Source organism: Aquarana catesbeiana, linkage group LG04, assembly GCF_042186555.1.
Source record: "Aquarana catesbeiana isolate 2022-GZ linkage group LG04, ASM4218655v1, whole genome shotgun sequence".
Taxonomy (NCBI): domain Eukaryota; kingdom Metazoa; phylum Chordata; class Amphibia; order Anura; family Ranidae; genus Aquarana; species Aquarana catesbeiana.
This window is the reverse complement of record NC_133327.1, coordinates 607,928,733-607,955,957: the sequence shown is the minus strand read 5'-3', so window position 1 is coordinate 607,955,957 and position 27,225 is coordinate 607,928,733. Positions and strand designations below refer to the sequence as shown.

At 38.7% G+C, this 27,225-nt stretch overlaps 1 protein-coding gene and 1 pseudogene across 6 annotated transcripts in view; one reads left to right on the top strand and one right to left on the bottom strand.

The window, feature by feature from the left end:
• Window positions 1-27,225, top strand: part of MACROD2 (mono-ADP ribosylhydrolase 2) — a 3,509,413-nt gene that overhangs the window by 2,121,351 nt on the left and 1,360,837 nt on the right. The gene's annotated exons all lie outside the window — the stretch shown is intronic.
• LOC141140603 (stabilizer of axonemal microtubules 4-like) lies at window positions 3,295-4,071 on the bottom strand (annotated as a pseudogene).

The window sequence follows — 27,225 nt, the reverse complement described above, 5'->3', positions numbered from 1 at the left end:
ATTATCACGATTTCCCTAAAGTGAAAGTGACGCGATGACGCCAGGACGTTGCCATCACAACGCGGCGGGCGCTTTCGTCTACGCTGTTTGTTGTGATGGCAACGTCGGAAGCTTACGGCGCTGCAACGTGGACTCAATACGCATGTGCGGGAATGGGCGGTGCATGCTGGTAGCTCAGCATCACCGTATCCCGGAAGTGTCCGCTTGTGGGCTTCACATGCCCACAGGCAAGATGAGAACTTCTACAAAGAAATTGCTTTTAGAGATGAAAACGGACATCGGGGGATATTATGCACCAAAAAAGTGAGTGGTACATTTTGATTACACGAACTTAGGAATTTAGAAAAAAAAAATGTTATTATACATTGGAATTCCGCTTTAGGAACAACTATATATTTCACATGTGCCTAGTGCCAATAGTACTATATAACACGCACCAACAAACAGAATTCTAGCAGTCTAGCTTTGAATGTTGAAAAAATGGTACTCTTGCGCTGTGTATTACAAATAAGTGATTAACATGAGCACAAACAGACAATCCACGAGCGGCGAGCTCGTATTCCTGCGTCACTTCCGGTTTTTGCCTATAGCTCAATCCCGACACGTATTGTCATGCCCACGTGACTGTTGAAGTCACGTGTGACGATAAGCATCGGGATTGAGCTATAGGCGAAAAACGGAAGTGACGCAGGAATACAAGCTTGCCGCTTGCGTATTGTCTGTTTGTGAGGGATTTTGAAAAGTGAGTGTACTAGCTCTACATTTTTAGGAATAAACGGTTGTTCCAAACATTTTTACACTATCTGGGATCTTTCTTCCATCCTAACCATTGCTACTGGGGTAACCACATAGGAGGCTGTACCCAGCAAAGGGAACCTACATCAGATCCATTAGAGAGGGACCCTGCAGAGGACCCCTGGAGGCCATTTTGAGCATTTAATCCAGATACATGCTGTTACCTTACAGCCGTAAGGTAAGAGGCTAGTGCACATTGAGGTGCCATCACTTTGAAGGGGCTTGACATCAGCCGTTTCACTCACTATTTGGTGAAGGGAATCATCACTCATCGTATATTATCGGATGGACTCTTATTATTAACCATTTCATTTTATCTTTTTGTTTGTCATCCTCATTTTTGATTGATCGCTACGGTTGTTATTTGTGTCCAGTTGTTTACCTTGGTGTAACCTTTTGTTTGCACTGTTCATTTTATTGCACCTCAAGTGCACTTTTTATATCAATTGTTTTTAGGCAACTTATCCTGTTCATTTATCCAATCACTTTATTTGATGCATTGTGATTTGTACAAATCCACAGTATTTGCAGTTGCACTTTCAAATTTGAGCTATTAGTTAATTCATCAGATACCCTACAGTGCAGCATCATCACTATTTGTATCTAGCTTTGAATGTTGCAACTGCTCGTAGCACAGGGCTTGCAAAACATGATGATATTGTCCTGTCCTGATGCGACATCATATTTCTAGCACATTGTTCCCTGACAACATAGCATGCTGTACTAAAATCCCCTAGAGAACACATTTACTGAGTGGCAGGAATCAGGGTGCATTGGGTCTGATAAGATCACAAGCTTATTTCAGATCATATTTATGTAACTGAAAGAAAGAAATTTGTGTTAGTATTTGTACATGAGCACAACTGGTTTGCTTCAGAAATGCTTTTGAGATGATTCTCACTTGCTTATGGGTTATTTTTGCAATTCACATCAGACTCGATTCACCAATCCATAACACATGGGTTATTTGTCATAATGATGGTTATTACCAGCTTGGTGATTGTTATTTATTTTCTCATTCTTATTGCTGAAAATAGCAATCATAGCTTAGTGAACTGAGCCTACTGATTTGTATAGCCGAGAAATGTACAAAAGCCTTCACAAGCTGCCTTCTACTTCTTTTGTAAGTCCCCATTTAGTCAGTACTACTACAAATGGAGTAAAACATGTTTGCAAGTGAATTTTCACTAAAATTAGGAAATGTGGTAAAAATGTATTTTGTAGAGAGAATCCTCAATAACATGCAAGGAAAAGGTAAAAAAAGTATTTTTGCCTGCACATGGTTGGATAATGGCTGTCAGCAGAGCTTCACCTCATTTATTGAGAAGAAAAACGTGAGAATGCAAAAAAAAATAGACTTTGTTCAGTTTATTATCACTGGGCTTATGGGCTACTATTTATAGGTATTTAGTGACTTCAAGCTTTGAATTGGGCAATAGTGGGTTTTTTTTGCGTTTTGGAATTGTTTCTGTTTTATTTCAACCTTTGAGTCTCTTCTCCTCAGCTTTGGTCTAAATACCAGTTATGTGTATTTCATTAGTATGGAAAATTCGTATGGAAAATTTGCATGGAAAATGCCTTTGTATTTCCTGTGAGGTACTATATCTATACACCTTTAGTTATAGTTGACCAGGTAACGTTATGGAGGCTCCTTTTCAGGCGGCACATATTTTAGATTATATTAGTGAAGAGTCCAGTGCTGCTACCCATACAATACATTAATAAAGCTAATGGGTGCTTGATCTGCAGTTGCACAGCTGAAAATAATTGTACATAAAAGTGATCCGCACAACCAATGCTGCTCTGAAATTTTGTTTTATTAAGAAAATCACAGTGTACACATGCAGATACAGTACATTTACGCATTTCAGCCTATATGGCTTTAATCACAACTTATGATTAAAGCTGTGTAGGCTGAAACGCATCAACTTACTGTATCTGTGACTTGTACACTGTGCTTTTCCTAATAGAGCAAGATTTTAGAGCGGCATCAGTTGTGCGGATCACTTTTATGGACACATTTCAGATTATTGTTACTGAATCCAAACTCCTCTTAAAAGATCACACTTCTGCTTCATGCTGTTGGTCTGGAGTCCTCCAGCAGCGAGCTGGTATGCAGTACTTTATCTGTATCTCTGGAGAAGCCTCTGCCTCTTTCCTGGCTAATGCCCCATACACACGATCCGAAAATCGTAGGAAAAATGCCGCATTAGAATCAATTGTACGATAATCAGATCATTAGTACAGAGCTTTCGAGAGCCGATCAGGACAGTTCATCCAATATTATTCTATTGGACATGCACGGAAATTTTTTCTGTACAATGCCAGATTGTACGATTTTCGTTTAATCAGTACAGCTATCGTTCAAAAATGCAATACAAATGCATTGCAACACATGACATCACTTCCGAATTTTTATTCTGTCGTACTGGAATTTTCGGGACTTTAGTAAACTCATCAGATTTGACGTGAGATTAGCATGCAAACAAAAATGGACGATCATTCATCCGATAATCGGATTGTGTGTACGGGGCTTAATGCTGGAAGTGGCTCTCTTCTCTGCACTAAATAGTTTGGCAGAAAATTGATCTTAAAGAAACTGAGTCCATATTAGTCTGTGATACCTCTTCCATACATGATGCTGTGAATGTGTATCATGGGTGAAGGATTTCATGGTTGTCCCTCTCAGTGAATGCTGAATTTTTCACCATGAGGTGATTAGACATTGAATTTGATATTTTTTAGACTGAAATTGTCAAAAAAAAAAAAACAAATGAGAAGATTTCAACCTTAGGGGGATCCTTTTCCGTGATACATAAACAGCAAAAGTTGATGTGGGGATGGTGGGATGCCAGCAATAACTCCGGAACAATAATCATGTTTGGCGAAGTGCTTGGACTTCAGAGCCCTGGATTTGGTAGTTGTGACTTCACTTCTTCTAAAGGAATTCACTTGGTGGAGAGTATAGGGTGTGGAGCGGCATCTGTGTTCCTATTACAATTTGGAGAGGGACAAAATCTCTGTTGGTGAATGATGTGTAATTGTTCCTCGGTATTAGCCCCACGGCCCAGTTATCTTACCAGTCCAGGTTATATGAATAGTATACAGATGGTTGTAAATTTGATTGGTACCCTGTGCTGCAGTGGGTAAGAATCCCAGAATGTTGGAAACCACCTGGAACAAACCATATGGGTTGTTGTAGTTAGTACAATAGAAGTTCAGAATTGCCCCAAATCCCTGGAGACACACTATCAATTGAAAGACACCCCATTGCATTGGCAGGCTAAGATTTAATTTAAAACCTAGTTGTGTGTTTGTGATTTTTATGCTTGTATTTGTTAATCACAGGTTGGGTATTATACCTTGGCTAAGTATTTTCTTCTTTCTGATTTGCGATGTTAAATTAGACTGATATTTTTGTTATTTATTTTCCATCTACAGTATATTTTGACTGATTACTCCAAAAATAGCCCTACATTATATTAGTATTTTCGATTTGCTGCTTAAAAATCATTTACTCTCTGCTACATTCAGAGATTAAATTGGTTGCAACTTTTCACAATTAATTAGGTATGTGAGTAATTTTCGAATGAAAAGATGCTTCAGGAAAAATCACTGTCATGCCCCGTACACACGGTCGGATTTTCTGACAGAAAATGTGTGATAAGACCTTGTTGTCGGAAATTCCGACTGTGTGTAGGCTCCATCACACATTTTCCATAGGAATTTCCGACTCACAAAGTTTGAGAGCTTGCTATAAAATTTTCCGACAACAAAATCCGTTGTTGGAAATTTCCGATCGTGTGTACACAGATCCGACAAACAAAGTGCCACGCATGCTCAGAATAAATTAAGAGACGAAAGCTATTGGCTACTGCCCCGTTTATAGTCCCGACGTACGTGTTTTACGCCACCGCGTTCAGAACGATCGGATTTCCGACAACTTTGTGTGACTGTGTGTATGCAAGACAAGTTTGAGCCAACATCCGTCGGAAAAAATCCATGGATTTTGTTGTCGGAATGTCCGATCAATGTCCGACCGTGTGTACAGGGCATAATTGTTCAGTTTGTGATGTTGCACCTGTTTCTATAGGTTGAGTATAAATCTGCAAAGATTTATGAGAATTATTAGAAACTTAGTGCCCCTTTTTATTAACCCCATTATATATACCCCTTTTCCAGTAGCATTTGACTGGTTTGCTGTTCATATGTCATTACACTGTTCAGAGCGGTATTGTGAGCACAGGCTGACATGATGACATGTCCTCAACGGGCATGTCTATGACAGCCTGGGCTCACAGGAAGGGGGTTAAATGATGCTGGATGTCATTCCACTGAGAAGATTGGTGACATTTTGTGGGGGTGGGGGTGGGGGTGGGGGGGGGGAGAAGTACTGCGGAGGACAACTTCAGATTAAAAGTATCATGACCTTAACTTCTTTTTTATTTTTATCTTGTTTGGCCCTCACTTTTTTTATAAAATGTAAAAAGTAGAGTTTGGATTTAAATATTTGCCCTAATTGATTACAGGAATCTGAAATTGATTGCTGTGAGTAATTGCACTGTGCAAGTTATCACAAGGTTTTCTAATGTTTGTCTAAATCAGGTAGTATACATTTTTTGTATTGGCACAACATCCAGTGGAAAAAAAAATCCTTTAATTTCTTTGGTAGTATATGAGATTTATTTCCTTGTGTGAGTTTGTTAAAGCAGAATTTTAAGCTAAACTTTTTTTTTTCATTTTGAAAAGAGTATGGGAGGGTTATCATCCCTGTAAGGTTTATTTTTGCCATCTGTGTCCCATTGGGGAGATTTACCTTCACTTCCTGTCCCATAGCCAAACAGGAAGTGAGAGGAAATCCCTGCAAATTACAGGAATTTCTTGGAGACCTCAGGTCACCAGAACTAGTGTCCCCGTTGGAAGATTATCCCTCTATTACTTTTCTGGGGACAACCCAAATTTTGGGAGGTTCTTTTACAGGACAAATAGAGAGGGTGAATCTCCTTAACAAGGGCACAGACAGTAACAAAAGTTGACAGGTGTTCTAATTCAACTCCCCTCTATCTAAAACTGAAAAAAAAGTTTTGCCTTTAGTTATACTTTCCGCTCGGTTCACACTAATGCGTTTTTTTGAGGGTTTTTTTTTTCAGAAACGCAGGACATTATTTTTTGCCTCTGCATTTTTGTAAAAGGCCAGGGACTATTTTAAATGCAAAGAACTGCCTTTTTGTTTCAATAGACTTCAATGGAGAAGCAGCAGAAAAGCATGTAGTGCGTTTTTGATGCGTTTTGCATTGTTTAATCTGCCCAACAACAAATTGGCCAAATAAAAAGCAAAAAAGAATCAAAAATGCAAAATGCATCAAAAACACTTGACGTGTTTTTGATGCGTTCTGCATTTTTGATTCTTTGTTTGCTTTTTATTTGGCAAATTTGTTGTGCATCCGAAAACGCGGAGAGCACAGCAAAAAGCATTGCGGAAACACTCAATAACAACATGCATAGGTATAAATCAAGCCTTAATGATGATTCTGACTACACTTCTACTGCTACTATACTAAAGCACAGCAGGCAATTCAAACTGAGTGTATGATGGAAAAATACACAACCAGTGTTTACCTTCAAAGAGAAGTGAGGGCTGTGGTACTTGAACCATGTTTTTTTTTTTTTTTTAAGTGATGATTTCAGGTTAATTGATAGACTGTCGTTTCATAAATAATATACAGGATCAGCTCACATACGGTTAATATAATTATTACAGCTATATAGTCCAAAGTCACAATTTTGAAAACATTCACTAAGTATTAGTCGTACTTTCTGTTGAAAGTGTATTACATTTGAAATAGAAGCACAGAACAGAAGAAAAGTCTTCAAATCAAAAACAAAAGAAAAGGTGGTGTTTTAGATACACTTTAATGATATTTAAATTTATAGATGACTTTATTAGTGTTTGGGGTTCAACAAAATTTCACCAGAAATGTCTACTTCTGTTATGTGTCACCAAGTTTGAATTAATTTTTCTTGCCGTCTAAACCAATTTTCTTTTGCCGACTCTTCCTAATCCAGATCTTTGTCTAGGCTTAGTTTAACCTGTTCAAGAGCCACACTATCTACTCTGAGTCTGGGGGAAGACATGATAGAGTCCATTTTCTCACGTTGTATTAAGACGCCCAATGACTACTAGAAGAGTGGTGCAAGTTGTCATACCATTTTGCCAGCAGGTGTACGGAGATTGTAATGACATAACAGAAAAATATATGCATATTGAACAGTGAGTGGTTCATCATAGGCTCTGTGTGAAATCTACCCGTTGCTGGTCCAGCTCATTGTACTCCTGCAAATCAGTCAGAAAAATAAATGAATCACCACACTCTGGGCTGCAGAAACTTTTCTTATTTAACGATAGTAGCAGGGGTCATCCCTGGTCTGTTTTGTGCTGAAAAGTTGTTATTGAAAGGAAGAGGACACCAACAAGGAGGACCTTGCAGGGCAGCAGTCTAGATTTTGTTTTAATATACCTAAGATGTGTTACTGAAAGTCAGCAACCTGATTTGTGGGAAATGTTGTGCCAAACTTGGCAACTTTGCCATCCTATGCCATGGCCTATGTTGGCTATACATAAAGTAATGCACATTAAAACAAACGAAACACCAAAAATGTTTAGTCTATGATTTTTTTCATTCTTTGATGCATGTGGCATTCAGCTCCTAAATTCCATATCTATTATTCAAAGAAAAAATGTAATCTCTTCCAATATATATTTATGATTTTTTATTTTTTCTCTAAGAACTGATGAGAAGCTAGAAACTCATTGTAGTTTTAATTTATGTATGCTTACTGTTATTTATGGATAAACACCAAAATGTTTCATTTTATTGAAAGAATTGTATTGGATTTTATTCTCAATAAAGACATTTAAGTAATAAAAAAACTCTTTGTACATTTTTCAATCATACAGTGAACTATTACTAAACTATGCAACTACATTGAAATTAACTTAAACTAATCCAATCCCACGCAAAGTTTCTTCTTTGAAAATTTCAGGACACTGGGTACAGTTTTTCGTCATGCTTAATTCTACATTTTGGCTGCGTGCCTCTTGTAAAAGTTAAGCATTTCAACAATTTAATTGGGTATAATACAGGCAGTACAGTTGGCTTCAACTTCATTCAGCAGTAATATCCTTAGTTTGATGGGATCATTGTTCCACATTTAATTGAAAGGTTTTTTAGAAATGCTTTTATAATCTCATCATTAACATGGTTTTATGTTTTTGTGGTAGCATTTCTCATCCTGTTACATTTTATTTCCAGCACCAGAATTAAAAGTACACAAATTGATATTTCATGGATTTGTGGATCACAGCAGTATCATGAAATTATCTTAAACCAAAAACTTTGGCAAAACCTTTTTTTAAACTTATGAATAGAGTGGAAGTGGCTACAACCTTTTTATTGTCACCTTTGTCCTCGTTACTAAGTTTCTTAAGGACATAAAGTGAGGAGAAATCTAACTGTCCCTGGAAATGGAGTAGAGGGGTAATATTTCTATAGGGACACCTGCCTTAAGTATAACTGCCAAAGATGAGATTGTCACATACTTTGGGGAAGTTTACCTTTTGTAATGTCTCTGCATTGGCAGGTGAGGGTAAATCTTTACAGACGGGACACATACAGCAGGATTTATCCCTTCCTCTGTCCAAAAAATTTTGTCGGTTTGGTTAAACAACCAATTGACATTTGTTTGATAAAGGCATCGCTTATGAGCAGTGCTGTGCTATCTGATGCAATGACATTTCAGTCAGTTAAAGTGGATGTAAACCCTCACATACACCCAGTGAAGTGAAAAGCTTCAGATGATACACAGAGATGAAACAAATCTCCCTACATAAGTTTTTACATGTAAATCTGCTGTTTTCAGCTTTATATATTCTTTAGAAAGTTCAGATTGTGTTAGGAGATTTTCTGTTCCTGGTTAGCACTGCGGTGAAACCTGGGCATACAGCCAAGACAGCTGATTGGAGGAAAGGCACACACCCCCTCTCCTCATAGGTAGAGACTTTCAGAGCTGTTTGTTGAATGGTTCAGCACTCTGCTAATCTATTTATAGCATCTTCCCCAACACAAAACTCAGGCTGCTATTATCTCAGTTGACGGACAACTTGTCAGAAGTTATCAGGCTTATAACAGAAGAACGGATCAGGAGAAAACTATGGGACATAGTGCTTTGAAGAGAGATAAGAAAACACTAAAGATATATGTGCCCAGCTCAAATTTCATGAAGCGGGTTTACATCCACTTCAATGGTAAAAGTGTGCCTAAATGTTAATTAAAAAAAAAACTGGCTGGAAAATTCATATTAATCAAGGTTCTGCAGTGTTTGAAGGAAAGGAATATCACATAGGTTTCATGCAGATAAGGCACTTGGTGAGCACTGGACTCAGGATCTAAATACTGCAAGGCTAATACTGCTAGACACCAGGGTAAGCTATCTTTTATACATAATTTTTATTAACTTTCCTTTACATCTGAACAAATTATCACGTGTTTCTTTGTCCTACTTATTAAGTCACAACAACACATTTCTTTTTCTAGGGTGACAACACTCATTGTATTTATGAAGGAGCAGAAATGTCGCCCTAGGATAGGAAATGTGTTAGGAACTCTAAACCCCCCCACACTCATCTCTGTAAGACCTTATTCACACAAGTACAACTGTGTGATGGCTGTGTTTTGCCTGCACAGGGTGCACAGGTGTTTCATGCATCCACATTTAGGCAAGCCCATTCATGTCAGTTGGGAAGCACTTGATGCACAGACACAGTAGATGCTCCCAATTTGACAATCCCCTGTGGGTGCGGGTGCACGTGATTGCGTGTCCCCAAACAATACTATCTGCATATCTTGTGTTCACAGAGGTGAACTAAGCAGGACTGATAACAATGCTTAAGCTATTACTGCAGAGTACACAGTAACCAGAACAGCCCTGGATTTCTGAAAGGATCAACAAGTTTTTTTTTTCGAACTTATCAAAACTGATAAGGGGGGAAAAAAATATGAGTGGTAAAATGAAATATTAATGAAGAGTCATTTGCATACCATTCTCCGGGAACATAAAGTCCCTATTTGTACTTTGTACTCCAAGCTTTATTTTTTTATAAAAGAAGTGGTGCCCTGTAATGTACTTATAAAACTTCAGATCCAATTATTTCTGTGTCATTTTAGCGTTACTGCAAACTGTATCCTTTCATTGTCAGTTTCTATAACTTAATGCTGTCTGGTATTGTAGAAAAAAATCTAGTAACAAATCCAACTGCACAGCATCATTCCATGACCCCATATACGCTGACCTTGAATATGTTATTGTAACATTTTCTAAAAGGACTTTGTAGAACAATTTTGTCCTTACACAGAACTTTTTACATTTATTTCAGATTTAGTTCTGCAATATGTGACTTTTTTTTTTAATTACATTTTTGCCAAGGATTTGCTACATGGAAGCGGTGAATTCTTGTCTCCAATTTACTAAAGCAAATCATTGATTCTGACTTTTATCTTTTTTGTGTTTAAAGGGTATCAGCGTGTACATGAAAGACCTGTGAACTGTTGTTGCTTTAAACTCTTTTCTATAAATACAATGTCTCTGTAAACGAGGGCCTGTTAAAAAATCACAGAAAAATATATTCGCTCTAAGCTTTATTGTACTACTGCTAGCATTGCTGAAATAGTGGGGTTGAATGATACTGTTTATTGGGCCACTGGATAAATTGCAATGGCCTGCTTTTAAAAAAAAAACTTAGATCTCTAGAGCAATCATGGTATCATCAAACTACATCATTGGTCAATGGCTGAGAAATGTAAATCTTTATCAGGGTTTCCTAGTGTTTCTAGTGTAAACAGTTGTTCAGCTGGGGATGAATGGGGCTAAAGCATTTGTTGTGGATCGAAGAGATGCATATACCAGCACTAAGCACCTTTAAAACCTCTCTCAGCCTCATCAGCATTCAATACTTGGAGTGTTGGGTGCCTTTGTCCCCCATCAAGCCTTGTTGTTCCATCCTCTGACCCCTACCTAACTGCAGAAGTGAGCAATGATGTAGAGGTTCAAAGAGGGAAATACAAAACCACAGTATTTCCTTTCATCAGCCTCTCTAGCTTGCTGCCCTGCTAGTTCCCTGAACTCGTACAGTCTCCTAGCATAGCAGTAGCTAGTGTGAATAACAGAAGCCAGTAACAGAGTACAGTAGTTACAAGTTAACAATTACAAGGTTCTGTTACTTTAAATATATTTTTTAAGGTTAGGGATCTCGCAGTGCTGCAATTGCGAGGTTTTGTGTGACCCCTGAATTTTTAATGCCTCTCAAATACAGCAGACCTTATGTAAAAACAAATGCATATCTTAAAGCTAAAATCCAGGCAGGAAACAAGCCATTTGCATATTTTTTGAGAAAAGATCTCTAGTTCCTTTTAAAGTAAATTTTTCTCATGAACGTTTTCTCATGCCTCCATATTTCCACTTTGTGTAACCTGGAGTCGCTATGTTCTCCCTTTTGAAGAAATACCTTCTCAACAGATTTCTTCCTCTATGTAGTACACAGAAAGAACTGTGGACAGGTGCAACTTCACAGCACCCACTCTCGACAGCCCACAGAAATAGATTGGCAGCTTTCCAAACACTGTCTTCACTGCACCTCTCTATAACACAGCCTCCCCTACCCACCATGTCAGTGCCTTCCCATGGAATCATGGGAAATTTAGTTATTTCCCCATAGGAAACACTTCTAGATCCTCCCTGCAGAACCTTTACAGAGGGGGACAATGACATTGTAGGAAATAAAACCGGGAATAAATAAAAAAAAGTAAAGTATTGATTGTGAAAAAAAGTAAAACATTTTCTTTTTTTTTTTTTTTTTTATTGGGAAAGGGAACTAAAGTTCCTAAGTGGGTAAGATCCTAGAGTTTATCTTTAACTAGGTTTACAGTGCAATTGGAGTCAAAACTGCCTTTTAAGTGACTGTTGATACTGGAAGCAGAGTGACAAAGAGAGGAAGTTATTGTATATAGCATAGTGTCCAGGAACTCTATTTCTTCTGAGCCTGTTGAATGGTCATAAAATTGCAGAAAACTTATAGTGAGAAAAAGAAGGATAACTGCCATTGCTAAACCCCTTTTTAAAATTCTAGTTGCCTAGCTGAGTCTGGCTTCAGTACTTTAACATGCAGGCCAGGAAATATTCTGCGTTCCTGACAAAAACTCAGATACTGGGTGATTGAAACATTTGGAAAGACAGATTTACCATTGGGCACAATAAAGCAAGGTTTTGTCTTCTTCCTGTAAATTATCAGTGATTGTAGTAGAGAAGTACTGCTTTGGATGCCAAAGGTTGTGTGCCTGTGGGCATTAGTGATGGATATCCAGCTCTGACCTCTTGTGCATGCATGTCCCCATAGAGTAGTAGGGTTGCTGTTTTTGTCTGCTTGAGTTTTTCACATCATAATGCACCCTTGATGTTCTTGTACTTTGGGAATTTAATTGCCTATTTTTATGTTTTCATATAACATTACATTTTTGAAGTGGTGTTAATGCAAGGCCTATAGAGACACATATGTCTTCTTTGTTATATTATTCCATTCTTTGAGGCTTAATAATGTATCTTTTAAGACTATCACAAAAGACAGACAAAGAGAAGGTGGTGCCATGCCCTTTTCACAAGACAGTAAGAGTTTTGACAATAACTTTTAAGAACATTTCTAAAAAAGAAGAGGACACAGCTACCAACAGATGTCCCTTGTAATCTTTTGCACTATGAGCTTATAAAAAAAATCTTTCCTTTCAAGAGTGCTTCTTCTAGAAAGAATGTACAGATTTAGAGATAATGGGGTGACCTTTTATGCTTCTGTGGAGTAGCAATGTTTAAGACTTTTCCGTGTGATAGCATTTTTCTGTATCACAGATTACAAGGAATAAGAATATGGTAAAATATTGATGTGTGTGTTTGGAGACTTATTTAGAAAGGAACAATAAAATTACCCAACTATTGGATGATTATGACAGGGATAGGATAAACCAAACTGCCCTGGGTTTGGCTCTAGTATTGGTGTGCAGACAGGGGACTTATCGGAATCCGGAATCTCCCCAAGCTGTTATCAGGGGAGTGGCTAGTGTTGCCCAAATATAGCCAGTGGCTATATTTGGACAGTGATGTCACTGATATCCCCACCTCTTTGCTTAAGTGGCCAGTGAATTCCAGCCATGTTAGGCAATGTGCTGTTACATCAGCAGTTCCTAGGGACATGGTGGTTGCAAATATCTGCTGCTTCCTCAGGAATCCTGGACAGTGGGACGCTGTCATATATAAAAGCAGCAGAAATACTGCTTCTATATATGATGCTTGGCTCCTGCTGAACAAGGTGCTGGACAATCAAAAGTTCAGTTGTTCATCCAAATGCCTGAACAGCCAAATCTTGGTCTGAACCTAGGTTCGGATGAAACCGTCAGCTTATCCCTAGTTCTTATGTGAAAATATGCAATACTCTGTATAACTGTCTGGAATCAAACAATCTACACGTTTTCCCCTGAATGCCAGACGAGAAATCACATGTTAGCTCCTATGTAATAGTAAATTATGTGGCTGCAATGTAACACATAAAACCATGAAGACATTGTTAGATGGTTACTTGTTTTGTGACTTAACATTAGAATGGGAAGCTGTGTAATCTAAAACTTTTTTCCTTGGAATGATTGTTAGCGCTAGATATGGTATATGCAATATCTCAACTATTGCTTAAATAACATGCAAAAATGACTTGTTAATGAGAGAGGTCTGAGAAGAATAGCCACACAGAACTGTTTTACAACCTTATTGTGCAGTAGGGTATCCCTGGATAGACAACACACTGGGCCCAATGGACTACACCAGTGGTTTTCAACCACTGGACAATAGCTGCCTGCCTGCTGTCTCCCAGGCCCACATAACCATAGAGAAATGTGCATATGTTGCTGTGGTTATGTAGGCTCAGTAGACAGCAGAGCAGCAGTGGGGTGCCGGAACACTTTCTGCATTTCATTACCCTGCATTGCCACTGACCACCAATGCTGAGGAGGGTTAGTAGTACTGCCACTGACACCAGTGCTGGCAGTTATTGTGGCCAGTGACACCAGTGCTGGGGATTATTATTGCAGCCTTTGACACCAATGCTAAGGGTTATTGTTGCATCTACTGACATCAGTATTGGGAGTTATTATTGTGGCCACTGACACCGATGCTGGGATTTACTATTACTGCCACTAACGCCAATACTGGGGGTTATTGCAGCCATTGAAACCGATGCTCAGACATGAATGATGGGAACTATTTTATTCCTACTGTCTCTGTTGTGTGCATTTAATGCATTACGCATTGTAAATACTTTTTTTGCATTCCCATGCTTTTACTCTATAAACATTTTTTATGTTGGAGCAGGGGTGGATTTGAAAGATTTTATTTGGTTCTGGTCCCACTGAGAACCATTGGACTGCACCATCAAAAGACCATGCTGGGTTGCACTCTTGTCAGCTAAGAACTGGTAATTAGACTGTGGACATTGAATCACCAAACTGAAAGGAAAAAATGCTGAATTTCTGCTGCAAATTGCAGATGGTAGTGTCAGAATTTGGCATATACATATGTATGAGTCTGTCTTTTTTGTGCATTCTTTAATTATAATCATTTTCAAAGTTTGCTACAATCAGAAAGGTGTGAAGGTACATCATTTATCATAACAACCAAAATTAAGCATACATTCAAGCTTGCAGGATGTTATAATGAAGCTAGACATCATATAACCATAATCCTCTAAGACGGTGGCTGACATTGGGTCACATTTAACAGAGCTGTTAGCCCAGAAATTGACCCATCTTATGATGGTATCTCTTCTATCATCTTGCTAGGTTATAATATATAGAGTGGAAAAAGAAGTAGTGGGGGGGTGATGGGAAAGTGGAAAAGGGAGGAATATGTCAGGCCCAAGGCGAGGACCGAGCATCTGGATCCTGGAACCACCTCCAATGGCTCCACCAGAAGGATAGAACACGTTAAGTAGCCCCTCAGTCAGTTCAAAGGCACGATGAATGACCGATTATACTAATCACCCTGCCATGTAGGAGTACTCATTCCAATAAAACCATGTTTTATTGAATCTTTTATGAGTATCTTTCAGGGGACTGGTAAGACCTTCGATTTATGTAATGTCTTAAACCTTGAGGAACCATTGCCACAAAGTAGGTGGGTCTACACACCTGGGCAGCATTGATCAAGTGCTTCACTACTGATCTCTTATACAGTAGGTGGACAATGAGATTTCGGTATGGTGTAATAGAAAAAAGGAAGGTGTAAATGGTAATGGCCTGTTATTATTTTTTTGTGTATGGCATGCACCCTATTGCAAAAGCTGTGGAGCACTGGGCAGGACCAAAATACATGTAACATGTCTCCCTTGTTTAAACGGAATCGTCAAAATGTTTTCAGGCACAGAGGGGTGCAGGAGTGTCAGCGTGCAATACCACCAGGTTACTAATTTATAGCCTAGATCCTGATGATTTAAAAGATAGTCAGAGTCGTTTTGCAGTCTGCAAGTGTCCAGCACAACTGGTGTTTCCTCTCTTATTTGTCTAAATAGTTTGATGTTGACTGTAAGGTCTCAGAGAGTAGCAAATTATAGATGAGAAGGGGATGTCTGGAAGTCCCCTTAATGTGGCCCTCATGTACAAATACAGACAATGGTCGCATGAAGGAAGAGGCTTCAGGTAGGGACCTTAGAGAAATTAGAGAGTCAAATTAAATTGTAGTGTCCCAGGTTGGAGAAATTCTGATCTCTACACATCTGGGTGATAGTGAGCTGCTTGGAATTCCTAATATAGGGTATGGCAGAATACGTAGCCCAGTGGCATAAGGGAAGGAAAGCAGTTCCAGACAGCCCAGGAGTGAATTTCCAGTTACCCAGAATCAGATAGCACAGGGATGGAGCTGGGTAGATACCATAAGTGCGAGAGGCCATGGAGCAAATCTGCCAGGTAGGTGCAACGGACGGGGATTGTTTTATGTCAGTGGAGGGGAGAACTGGACTCCATGGGAGTGCGGCCAGAGATATGGAGATACTGCTTGTTCCATGGCGACTCATTGTTTTACCTGAGAGTTTCTGTACTAATCCAGCACTCTAGTCAAAAAAAGATGCTATTTGGTAAAAACTAGCATCTGGTAAAGTCATAACACCCTTGGATTTGTCTCTACGATGAATGGAGTGTATAACATAAGCTGGTCCAGATTCCCAGACCAACTGATTTCAGATTAATTGATGAGTTTTGAAATGGGTAAGCAGAATATGTATGGGCCTCTCTGCTAGCCATAAAGCCCACCTGATCAATATGAATAACATAATTAAGGCAAGAGATCAGGCACATTGCTAGAACTTTAGTGAATACTTTTAAATCAAGGTTGAGCAAAGTAATAGGCCTGTAGTAACTAACAGAGCTCTTCCAAGAGGGGGTGGTGGGTTGACCTAGTAACAACACATTTCAGTGGCATTTCCCCCCCCCCCGCCTGCAGAGCTAGCACGTGGTAATCATTCTATAGAGAGGTGTCTTCCAGAGAGGCTGTTCTCTTTGTTTTTTGTTCTAGAAGAGGTCAATTAAATGGTTAACAGAGAGCTCTCTTGCTCATCCTTTTAAGACAGTATAGTGACCATAGAAACGGGGGGGGGGGGGAGCCCTGAAAAGCATTGTTACTATGCCAACTCACCACACCCATCCAGGAAGCCCTATGTGATTTACTATGGTCATTTGCAGCCCTTCATGGGCTCTGTGTATCCAGCCAATGGATATTATGGGCATATACAGCTCATTTTCTCCAGTCTATCAGCACAGCAGTGTTCAGCAGTATGAGTGAGGGGAGAAGCAATTGCATGACAAGCTAGTTTTTTGACCAGGCTACCTATAGGCCATATTTAAGACTGTTACAGGCATTTTGTTTACTTGGAGCGTGTGTGTGTGTAACACTTTTATTTTTCTTACGGCATTCAAATAAAGAGATTCATTTTGCTAGAGTGTTCGCTTCACTTGCTCCCTTTTTTTTGGGCCCTCTCTCATCTACTGGTCATACTAGAGGGGAACGCTTCCTGGCTTGGGAGAAGGGGTTTGAGATGTGAACAGATGAGTGGACTTATGGAGGAAGCTGCTGTGAGTTTGGGCTTCCTGTCTTTGATCATCTTTCATGTGGGTGGTAATGACCTTATGAGCAGGAAGTCACTGGACCCAATATTTGATGGAAATTTACAGGGCTTTGGTGAGGTGGCCAGGCATGAAAGTATTCTGGTTCAGAATCACTGGCAGAAGGGCATGAATAGGAGCAGCATCTATCACGACAAATGCCCGGTTTAGAAAGAAAATTAATGAAGCAGTTGGTCCTTTCGTACAAGGACTGAGAGGTTCCATAATAGAACATTGGCTTATAGTTAACTTATGTAAAGGTTTCCACAGAAGTTATTGTGTTTCCATGGATGTGTAGAAATGAGGGACAAGTTATTGGTGAGTGATCGTAAACAAAGTAGGTGGAAAAGTAGCTACAGAGTCCTACTTAGTTTTTTGTAGCAGATTGGGGCATTTCACAAGGTGGATTTGATACTCTGTCATGGCTGCAACTAGGACAAGCTCTGATCTTGCAGCAGATTTCAAGTACTGCAGACATAAAAAGATGAGGGGGCTAAAATTTGCACATGCTGAGCAGGGCAGTCTTTAGGTGAAAGAGTGCATCTCCCTCAGGTGAACAAGTAAAGGCAGGGCTTAGCTGCAGAATGTGGCTCAAGCAGGCCAGAAATATTTTATAGGGATTCTGGAGCCAGGTGCAAACGGTCTTCAGCAAAGTCATCCTTAATTTATTTTGGGCAGTGGGTGAGGTGCCATGATCTGCAGTAAGGCTTTGTAGAGATTTTAATGTTTGAAAATGTTTAATGAACTTGGGCTCCTCACAAATTTTGATAAAACGTCATTGTTTAAATGTTATTTTGGGGTAAAGTTGGGGGGGAAATGGGGCAGAGTGGACCTTTAAGACATTTTACTTTAAATAAATTAAATAATTTTCTGTCTAAAATGCTGCCCTGCTGGAAGTATAGATTGTGTTTAAGGTGCTGAAACACACAGCTGCATTGCTGCTAGCAAAAGTCCAACCTATAGATTTATCTGGTCGATGGATAGTGCTTGAACTCATGCAAATTACAAAAAATAGCTGCAGGGTTGTGTGCAGAGTTTCAATCAGACAAGTGTAAATAAATCCTACAGGAAAGGCATAAAAAAACCCCAAAAAAAGCCATTTGTTTAGGTTCTCGTATATCAGGTTTTTTTTCTCAATTATTATATTGCACATACAGATTTTTTCAGACTTAATGTACCCTGAGTCTTTCAGGCAAAGACTATGTGCAACTCATATTTTAATCTTTTAAGGCAATTGCAGAAAAAGAAAATCGTAAACTTTTTTCTTTAATATTGTCAGGATTTAAATACTATTCAGTTTTCATATCAATCCAGCAGGTGGCAATCCGCACTTCTTTTCTTATGCCTTTATCAGGCTTTATTACCTGCTTTGCTTGTTATTTACAGACCTATATAACTCAAGCTCCAGTTTGCATATATAACTCACTTGGTGAATCCATTGTTCATTCAGTTCTTTAAATAGCAGACATATTTCAGAAGCTGGTAAAAGTAGCCTGAAAATATATGAAAATGGGCACAGAGCACCACCTTCTACTTCAAATGAAAAGGTTTTTTTTTTTTTTTTGAGCCCTGACCATCAAAAAAGATATATTAACAGATAAAAATAGCAAGATATCTTTTGTAAAACAAATTGTTCATATAAATTGTAAAAATGGACACAAAATATTAGTTTAAAAGCTAATACATTTTTAAAAAATCACTATGGTTTCCCCTTAAATATGTATGCAAGATAGCCTCTCCCCAGCCCACCCTCAATATAAAATGCTAAGTGAAAAAAATTGGAACAAGTAAAATTTACCCAATACTCTGTTTTGTGGCTGCTACCTGTAGGTGAAGGAGCTTTCACTTCTACTAAGACCTTGGAAATGCAGAGGAGCCCAAATCTGACAAGAGGTTACTGTAGTATTGTGCAGGAGTGTTTGCCTGAGATAATTGGGATCCTTGGTTTTCCTAGGATCCCTGGAGAAGGCCTAGTTGTCACCTTCACCTATTTAAGCTTGCTGGAAGCTAGGGTGTGAGAAAAGTGTTTTTACTTTTTTGTTCCAATGTTTTATATTTATTTTTTCTTTTGGTTAACACTCCCTATTTGGAAGCGGGGAGGAGGCGGATATAAAAGAAGCAGACCTTGCATGTGCATAGAAGGTTTCCATTAGACTGGACATGCTTGAATGGATTTGATTTTTTTAGAAATGCATAGTTTGACATTCATACAATTACAAGTAACTTGTCACACATTTCTAGTATTGTTTGCATCTTGGAAGGTCTACCATTATGGCCAGGGCCAGTTCACACCACCCAGGTTTGCTGCAGTTCAGTAAGTTGAATGTGACTGCCCAGTGCACCACGGTGGACCAAAAATGTGCATGCAGCAATTTAAAAAAAACAGTGCACCGCAGCGTGTGTTGCACTATGAAGGTGCATTGGAGTGCCATTTAGAATGAATGGTATTATGTCATACCAATGCACATTACAATGGATCAAACAAAGCTTCAATGCCTGTCGGAAGATGTCTCATAACAAGGTGCTCAATATACATCAGAGGAATATATCACAGCCTGCCCAATCACTTGGTGGAATAATTTGAGAATAGTCCTAATTTATCCAAATTTATATCATTAAAATTTGTATATAGTGCCTCCCAGAAACCAATTAGATTTGGCCCTGCTGTGGTAAATGGCTGTTATATACACTTTATTCAGTTTCAATTTATTCAGTTAGTTGTTGTAGGGCAAATATATTGCCTCAAGCTATATCTATTGAGCTGCTGACAATAACCAAAGATCTTTATTTATGGTGTTATTTTAGCTCCATTCTCCCTGTGCCAAAGAGATGATGTTCAAACAATGAGATTGATTAATCAATAGGCAGTGAACAATATAGAGCCCTTGTGAATTTTGGAAGCGTTCATTATGTGCAGAAATTAAATGAAAAAAAAACATTGTTAAATCACTCGGAACCTTCACCCAAAAGGCGAAGCTCCACTTGTCTGCCCCCCCCCCCCGGTGCCACATTTGGCACCTTGTGGGTGGGAGGGGGTACCTGGTTTTGACAGGTACCCGCTCCTACTTCCTGCTAAGTTCGCTGCGGAAAACTCAGCCAGAAGTTCGGCCCTTGCTGCAGCCGGTTATTGAGAAAACACAGCACAATTCGCGCAGTAGGAAGTTTCCCTTACCCAAGATGGCGGCTCCAGCACCTGAGAGCCGTTTAAAGAAACAACTTGGGTAAGGACACTGTGGGCTCCCTGGACAGATAAGTGCCTTAATAAAAAAAGCCAGCAGCTACAGTTTTCGTAGCTGCTGACTTTACATTTTTTGGTTGGGGGGGAGCTCTGCTTTAACAACTCTAGTGAGTGATGCAGCAACAGAAGATCTGCCAGTCTATGTCCATTCTGAGCACTCTTGTATGCAATCACTTATTTTGTATCATGCTAGTAGTTGCCTTATGATAGCATACTGTGGGTTGAAAATTACCATTAAAATAATATTCTATTGCCTTCTTTTATTTATAGCTGTCCATCTATCTGTTCTTCCTCACACACACTGTTAAACATTTGTAGTAAAGTAAAACTAAAAGTGGTTATAACTGAATTCTCATTTCCACATTGAGTTCCCCTTTACCCTGTGTACATGTGATCAGAGGGATATTGTTTCCTAAAGATCCTATGATGTCCTAAGATGTTTGTTAACCTCACCTCCTTGTTAAGAGGTGTCGTATCTTACTGGACTTAATCAAAAAAGAGGAAAACCTCTTTGTTTTTTCAAATCTAGGATAAAAAGTGTTAAACTAAAGTAAACCTTTATATAGCGAAAAAGATTTATCTTCCATAGTCAGTACTATTAATGTCTTTTGAAACATTCTATTTCCTTGCCATCTCTGGTTGGTAGATTACACTCTCATGGATCATTGCTTGGTCCTTGCTGCAGCTGGGTTTCCAAGTACTGTATAACAGCAATATGATCTCGATATGCAAGACAAGGGAATCATTCTGTAGAACCAGGCAACTGATGTGTTGTTTAAACGTACTGGCTTCACGTAATAAAATAAATGAAAGACAGACTTTCCCTCTTGCTGCGTTTTCGTCTGGGTCACAGCTTTGGTTGAAATGAATGTTTTCAATTAAATGGATGTTGGGTGAGTAGGGGGCAGATAAGAAACAAAGCATAAAAAACAGAAATATTAGAATGTTATGTAGCCCTTTGACATCTAAAAAGGAACTTGAACAGCAGGCTTTTACTTAGAAGTGGCTAGATAATAATGTGTGTGTATGTGTGCTGTACTTGTTTAAACATAATGTGTACTTGTTGATTTTATACATAAAGTATAACCTCAAAACAATTTCAGAAAAGCAATAACCATTTTTGAGATGAAATATTATGCCTATATGGTATATCTAATGAGAATTTACATATGGAAAAAAATGAAAAATTACTCCCTGGTATTGGTTTCTCATCTTCCTCAATAGGTTATTGTAGAGCATGAGAAACCTCAGGAGAAAAAAAGGCTTCCATGAATCAATACAACATACATTGGCTTCCTGTGACTCTAAAGGTGGGTTTTAAGATCATGCTTTCAAAATCATGACGTGACAAGTCCATTTCCCAGATAACAAGCAATTGTGCTGCAAGCTTGAAAATGACTTGCTAAGCTATTGCTAGACTTGCCAGGCTTCACAAGTTTGTTGCACAATTTCAGCAAGTCCGCATTGCATGACTCCAGATCAACTTTCTTTGCAGACATTCTACAAGTCTGCTGAAAGTTCTGGTTCAGTTATGTTGTGCAATAGTCATCCCACCACAGGGGTCACTGAAACTTGCAGAGCTCTTGCTGTAGACTCACCACTGCAACTTTGCTCTTGCTAGAGATTTGCTATGCAAATTTGCTACAAATTGGAAAAGTGTCAACTAGAACTTGTGCTTCAAGTACACTGCAAGTGTACAACTTTCCAGTGAAAATGTGCAGCAAGTTAACAGACTTCCAATTCAATAAATATGTGGCAAGGTATCCTTGCTATCTGGGTTCTAGCCATATTTGTTTTTTCGATAGACTTGGGAACAGTAAACACTTTTTTTATCGCAGTCTGTGACAGGGGGGGCAGACTATAGGAAAGTGGGTAGTCATCAGGACAGGAAGACACAAATCGTAATAATATCTGGCAGAAGTTCTGATCCTTACTCATTTTACAGAGAAATAAAGTTGTGTTACAGTCTGTCCTGCCCAACAAGAAGTGAGGGGAATCTACCCAGAAGGGTCACAGACCACAGTAAGAACTTGACAGATATTCTGTTCCTACATCTGTCCAAAAATAAAACATAAAGTATTGTCTGAAGTTAGGCCATTAAAACATGTCATAGAGGTACCCATAGTCATTAGATGATTGTTGCCTGGTTCCACCCATTCTGGAAGGATAGGTCACTATCGTTATGTCCATGTGCATCTGCTGCCACTTTAGTTTTTCCTGGGTGATAATTTTTGTAACTATATGATGACTGTGTCCTCTGAGCAAACAGACAGGACAGTTGCTCCAATATAAGCATTATTGTGTATCTGTTTATCCCCAATTGATTTATTTGTGGTTGTCTCACAGTTTTAATACAAATAGGAGCACAAACCACAAACATGTAATACTTTAACAAAAAAAATCTTTATTACTTTACTGCTTCCTAATGCTTCTTTATGACCCATTAATCAGGAAAAACTGATTGAATGTTTTTAGGAACTCGTAGTTTAGAGGCCTAGGCATTTTCAGAGATGAGGCTCAATGTTCTACAACGTACAACTGACAGAGAGTGCATTGGGTAAAAAGAGGCAGACCCTTTGTTTAATCCACAGTATGTAATGGAAGAAATTATGTCTTATCTCACTTTGATATCTATAGAGGTGACCAGAGGCATAAGAAGTTAAATCTATGACATATATATATATATATATATATATATATATATATATATATATATATATATAATATATAACCGGTGCAGTGCTCATATTGAAAATTACATGTGGAGAACCATAGAAGCCCCTGATGACGGCACATATGACGAAGCGCGCAGGGTGGAGCCACACACATGTGATGAGCCGTTGGCCATCTTTGTTTCTAGAAGAGAGGATTCTGGCATTTTTATACACTAAGTGCATTTATGTATAATAAATTCTCCTTATATGCGGTTTTACACCATGTGGAACATTTCTTCATTGCATGTATTTAACGGCATTTCCTGGTCTTGCCGACCTGAACACAGAGGAGGTTGTTGCTTGACTATTTAACATCCTTCGGTATTTTTGTGATAATTATTCCTTTCCATGGAGGATGAGCCATTGAGATAATGACTGCTTTTTGACCACTCTTATATGAGGGTCACAAGTATTCTTGTAAGCCTTACATGAGAGGGAGAGGTGTTACCCTGGCTATCTATGAGGTTTTAAACTTTCATCATGGTGTGTGGGATTTGTTCTTCACTTCATGTTTTTCAACACTCTACTGGATATAATCTACAGACATTTCTTTTTATTTAGTTTGTGTTTAAGTTTACATAAATCTACTATAATTTCACTTTTAAACACTTTCGTTGTCATTTCTATCTTATATGACGATGATGACAGTAAGCACCATCATTTAAATGGTTCTCCACATGTAATTTTCATTATAAGCTCTGCACTCACATATACAGGGCCACTGATGAGGCTGTGCAACTGGTCCTGTTGTATTGTGCCCAGGCCTCAGCAGCCTGCCCGAGGCAGCTTTATTGTTCATTTCTGCCTAAAATAATATGATTTTACTAGACCATACCCCCCGCTTCTGCTTGCTTACCAGGACTTAAATTACATTTCCCTTGGCCCCATCACATTAACAGAGGGGCCTATGAGGTGGGAGCAGAGGAGAGACTTTTTATACCTAATTCTTCTACCTGAGCGCATATTTTATAGAGTTTAAAATCTATGTCTTGATGACTTCTTCAAGATGGGTTTGGTGATGCTATAATAAATGTGGGCAGCACTAGAGTTGCTGGTTCCAATCCCAACACCTGCCTGGAGTTTGCATGCTCTCTCTGTGCCTGTGTGGGTTTCCTCTGGGTACTCTGGTTTCCTCCCACACTCCAAAGACATTCTGGTAGGTTATTTGGCTCCTGTCTAAATTGGCCCTAGTATACAGTATGTATAAATGTGAATTAGGGACCTTAGATTGTAAGCTTCATGAGGGCAGGGACGCATGTAAATGTACAATATATATGTAAAGTGCTACATAAATTGACAGCGCTATATAAGTACCTGTAATAATAATAATAATACCATATACTGAGGTTATAAAATAGAAACATACAAAATGTTTAATTCATTATACTATTCAGAGGTGTTGTTCGTGTCACTTTTTGACAGGGTGCCTTCATAGGGGTGTGTGGGCTCCCAAGTAACAATGACGACCATAGCTGTGGCCAACTCATGTTCTTGCACCAATTGAGGTAGTTGTTATTCTGCATGATATTATAAAAATAACAGTTGTAGCATATGGCACTCAATATGTTACCAATGATTATTTGTCTGAGATAAGTTTGAATATTTACATTGCTAGGTCATACCCCATTTGTACCACAAGCACTGGTAGAATATTTGACTTTGCAGTATATTTACTTTTATTCTACAACCTGTAACATTTGCTTTTATTTAATATTAGCTATACTCATCCTAAAATAACCTGTCAAAAATTAAATGTTTGGATATATCCCATTAGGGGAAGTAATTGTCTAAAATATGTATTTGAAATGCTGGAAATTGTGTCTCTGTGAGGCAATGTATGTAACTTCTTTCCTTCACTGTTGAACTGTTTATCCAGTAACTATGTCAGGTATAAAACAGTACTAATCTTTGTTGCTGCTGTAAAGCCTGATCTATGTGGAACAACATAATTAAGTGTCAGGCTTTAGATATATGGTTGAAAAGCCAGCAAGAGTTATCCTTGTTGTACGTAACTGATAATTCAGTTGATGGCGGGGAAGTAATGGAACTGCAGATTATTAGCTGAAAGGTGTTGTGTTTTATCACTAAGAGACTTTGACCACGGTGCATATTTTCTTGTTGCAATAAAATGCAAGATTGGCTTACACTGTCCAGGCTCCCACTCTCTTGACAAATCATCTATTATTAGTTGGTATAAAATGTACATGTAAAGAAAAAAAGTAATGGTTTATACTTAACTCACCCCCATCTTCCATCCACGGCACCCAGGCAGGCATGGTGTCACATTCCTTCCAGCTAGATCCTGGGGAATAGAGAGCAGCTGAAATCTTGCTAGAAGATGCTCTGGAAAAGAAGGGAGTGCTTTCTCAAGAGATTTTGCCTGCTATGCATACCCCAGAAATCTTTTCAGAAGCACTGTGATCAGTTTGAGTTGACTTTGCCTAGTACTGAAAGCTTTATCAATACAGTTTCCTTTAAAGTATAAACTTGGTGTGTATACAAGTGGAAGAGCAAAATCTGAGAAAACGTTACTATTTGGGGAACAAAAATATGCTTTCCAACATCTATGGTTTGGAAGAAAAAAAGATGTTTCAGGTCCATGCTAACCAGACTTTACTCTTTTTTTTGGGGGTCAGCTTTCAAAACAAGAAAAGTTGGGAGGATGGAAGAAAAACTATTCAGTTGCCTCTAGTAATAGATTTACCACATTTAGAAAAAAGTGTTGATGGGCAGGATATGTAAAGAGTATTTTTTCACTGGGTTTGGAACAACAAATATAAAGGGGGTGCCAGGCTGCTTTGTGTTACCCTTATGCCCTGTACACACGATAGGATTTTCTGACAACAAATGTTGGCTGTGAACTTGTTGTTGGAAAGTCCGACCGTGTGTATGCTCCATAGAACATTTGTTGTCGGAATTTCCGCCAAGAAATGTTTGAGAGCAGGTTCTCAAATTTTTCGACGACAAAATTTGTTGTCGGAAATTCCGAGCGTGTGTACACAATTCTGACGCACAAAAGTCCATGCATGCTCAGAATCAAGCAGAAGATTCGCACTGGCTATTGAACTTCATTTTTCTCGGCTCATCGTACGTGTTGTACGTCACCGCATTCTTAACGTTCGGAATTTCCAACAACGTTTCTGTGACTGTGTGTATGCAAGACAAGTTTGAGCCAACATCCTTCAGAAAAAAATCCACGGTTTTGTGTCAGAAAATCCTATTGTGTGTACAGGGCATAAGTAGAATGCTCTGCGCAAGCTCCCTGTAAGTCTATGCCAAAACTAGGACTATGAACCAATTAGAAGTGTGCACTGCATAGTTGGGGGAAGGGGAGAAGGTCACATACTTTCCTATATTAGAGAGTACTTGGTATTTCTAAAAGCTGGCTGCTGTTGCCTAGTTTATGTGAATATGTGCATACACCTCAATCATTGTAGTAGTGTGGACACATACATATCTAGATCTGAGAGATCTTACACAAAAGAGGTAGTTCCATTCGCAATACACATTTATTGATAGGGTTACATAATATATACAAATTACACACCAGACAGTATTTACAACACAATGTACAGTGTAGGTCTCCTGGCTTACATGATATTTACAAATTACCCACAGCAACCATATTTACAATACAATATAAGATACAAGCATAGCATTTGATTACCTATTAACTTCAGGTCGGCCCATGATGACTGCTGTCTGTTCCCACACCAAAGAGAGCATTATATCACCCCTCCTTTCTGTACTCTGGCTAATATAATTCCCCCTAATTGGTCACTGTACCTAGTAAATGTATATTGGGCACAGCCTGATTGGATGAGTCAAAGAAGGCTGCTGTTTACCACCCAGGTGAGATGTGATCAGGGAAAACAAAAGACCAACCTTTGAAGTTGAACTAATTACCGTAACACCAACACAACATTCAAAACTTTAAATATATTTCCATCTAACTGAAATACATTTCTAATTGTAATATTATTTACAGCTGTTAATGGAGATTTCACATAAACCCATTATGTAACACTGCCAAACAGGGTGGATGGTAGTGCAGGGAAGGTAAGAATTAGTAGCAGAGAAGGTGGGAACATTTACTTTGTCCTGAATAGGGTTACTTTGTATTTGTGGTTTAGCAATTCCCGATTCCTTCTCCCATAGTGTGGTCATTGGTTGCCAAGTTACCCACTACAACATTACAAGATGCAAAATTATACTGTGTTATTACAGAATATTTTAT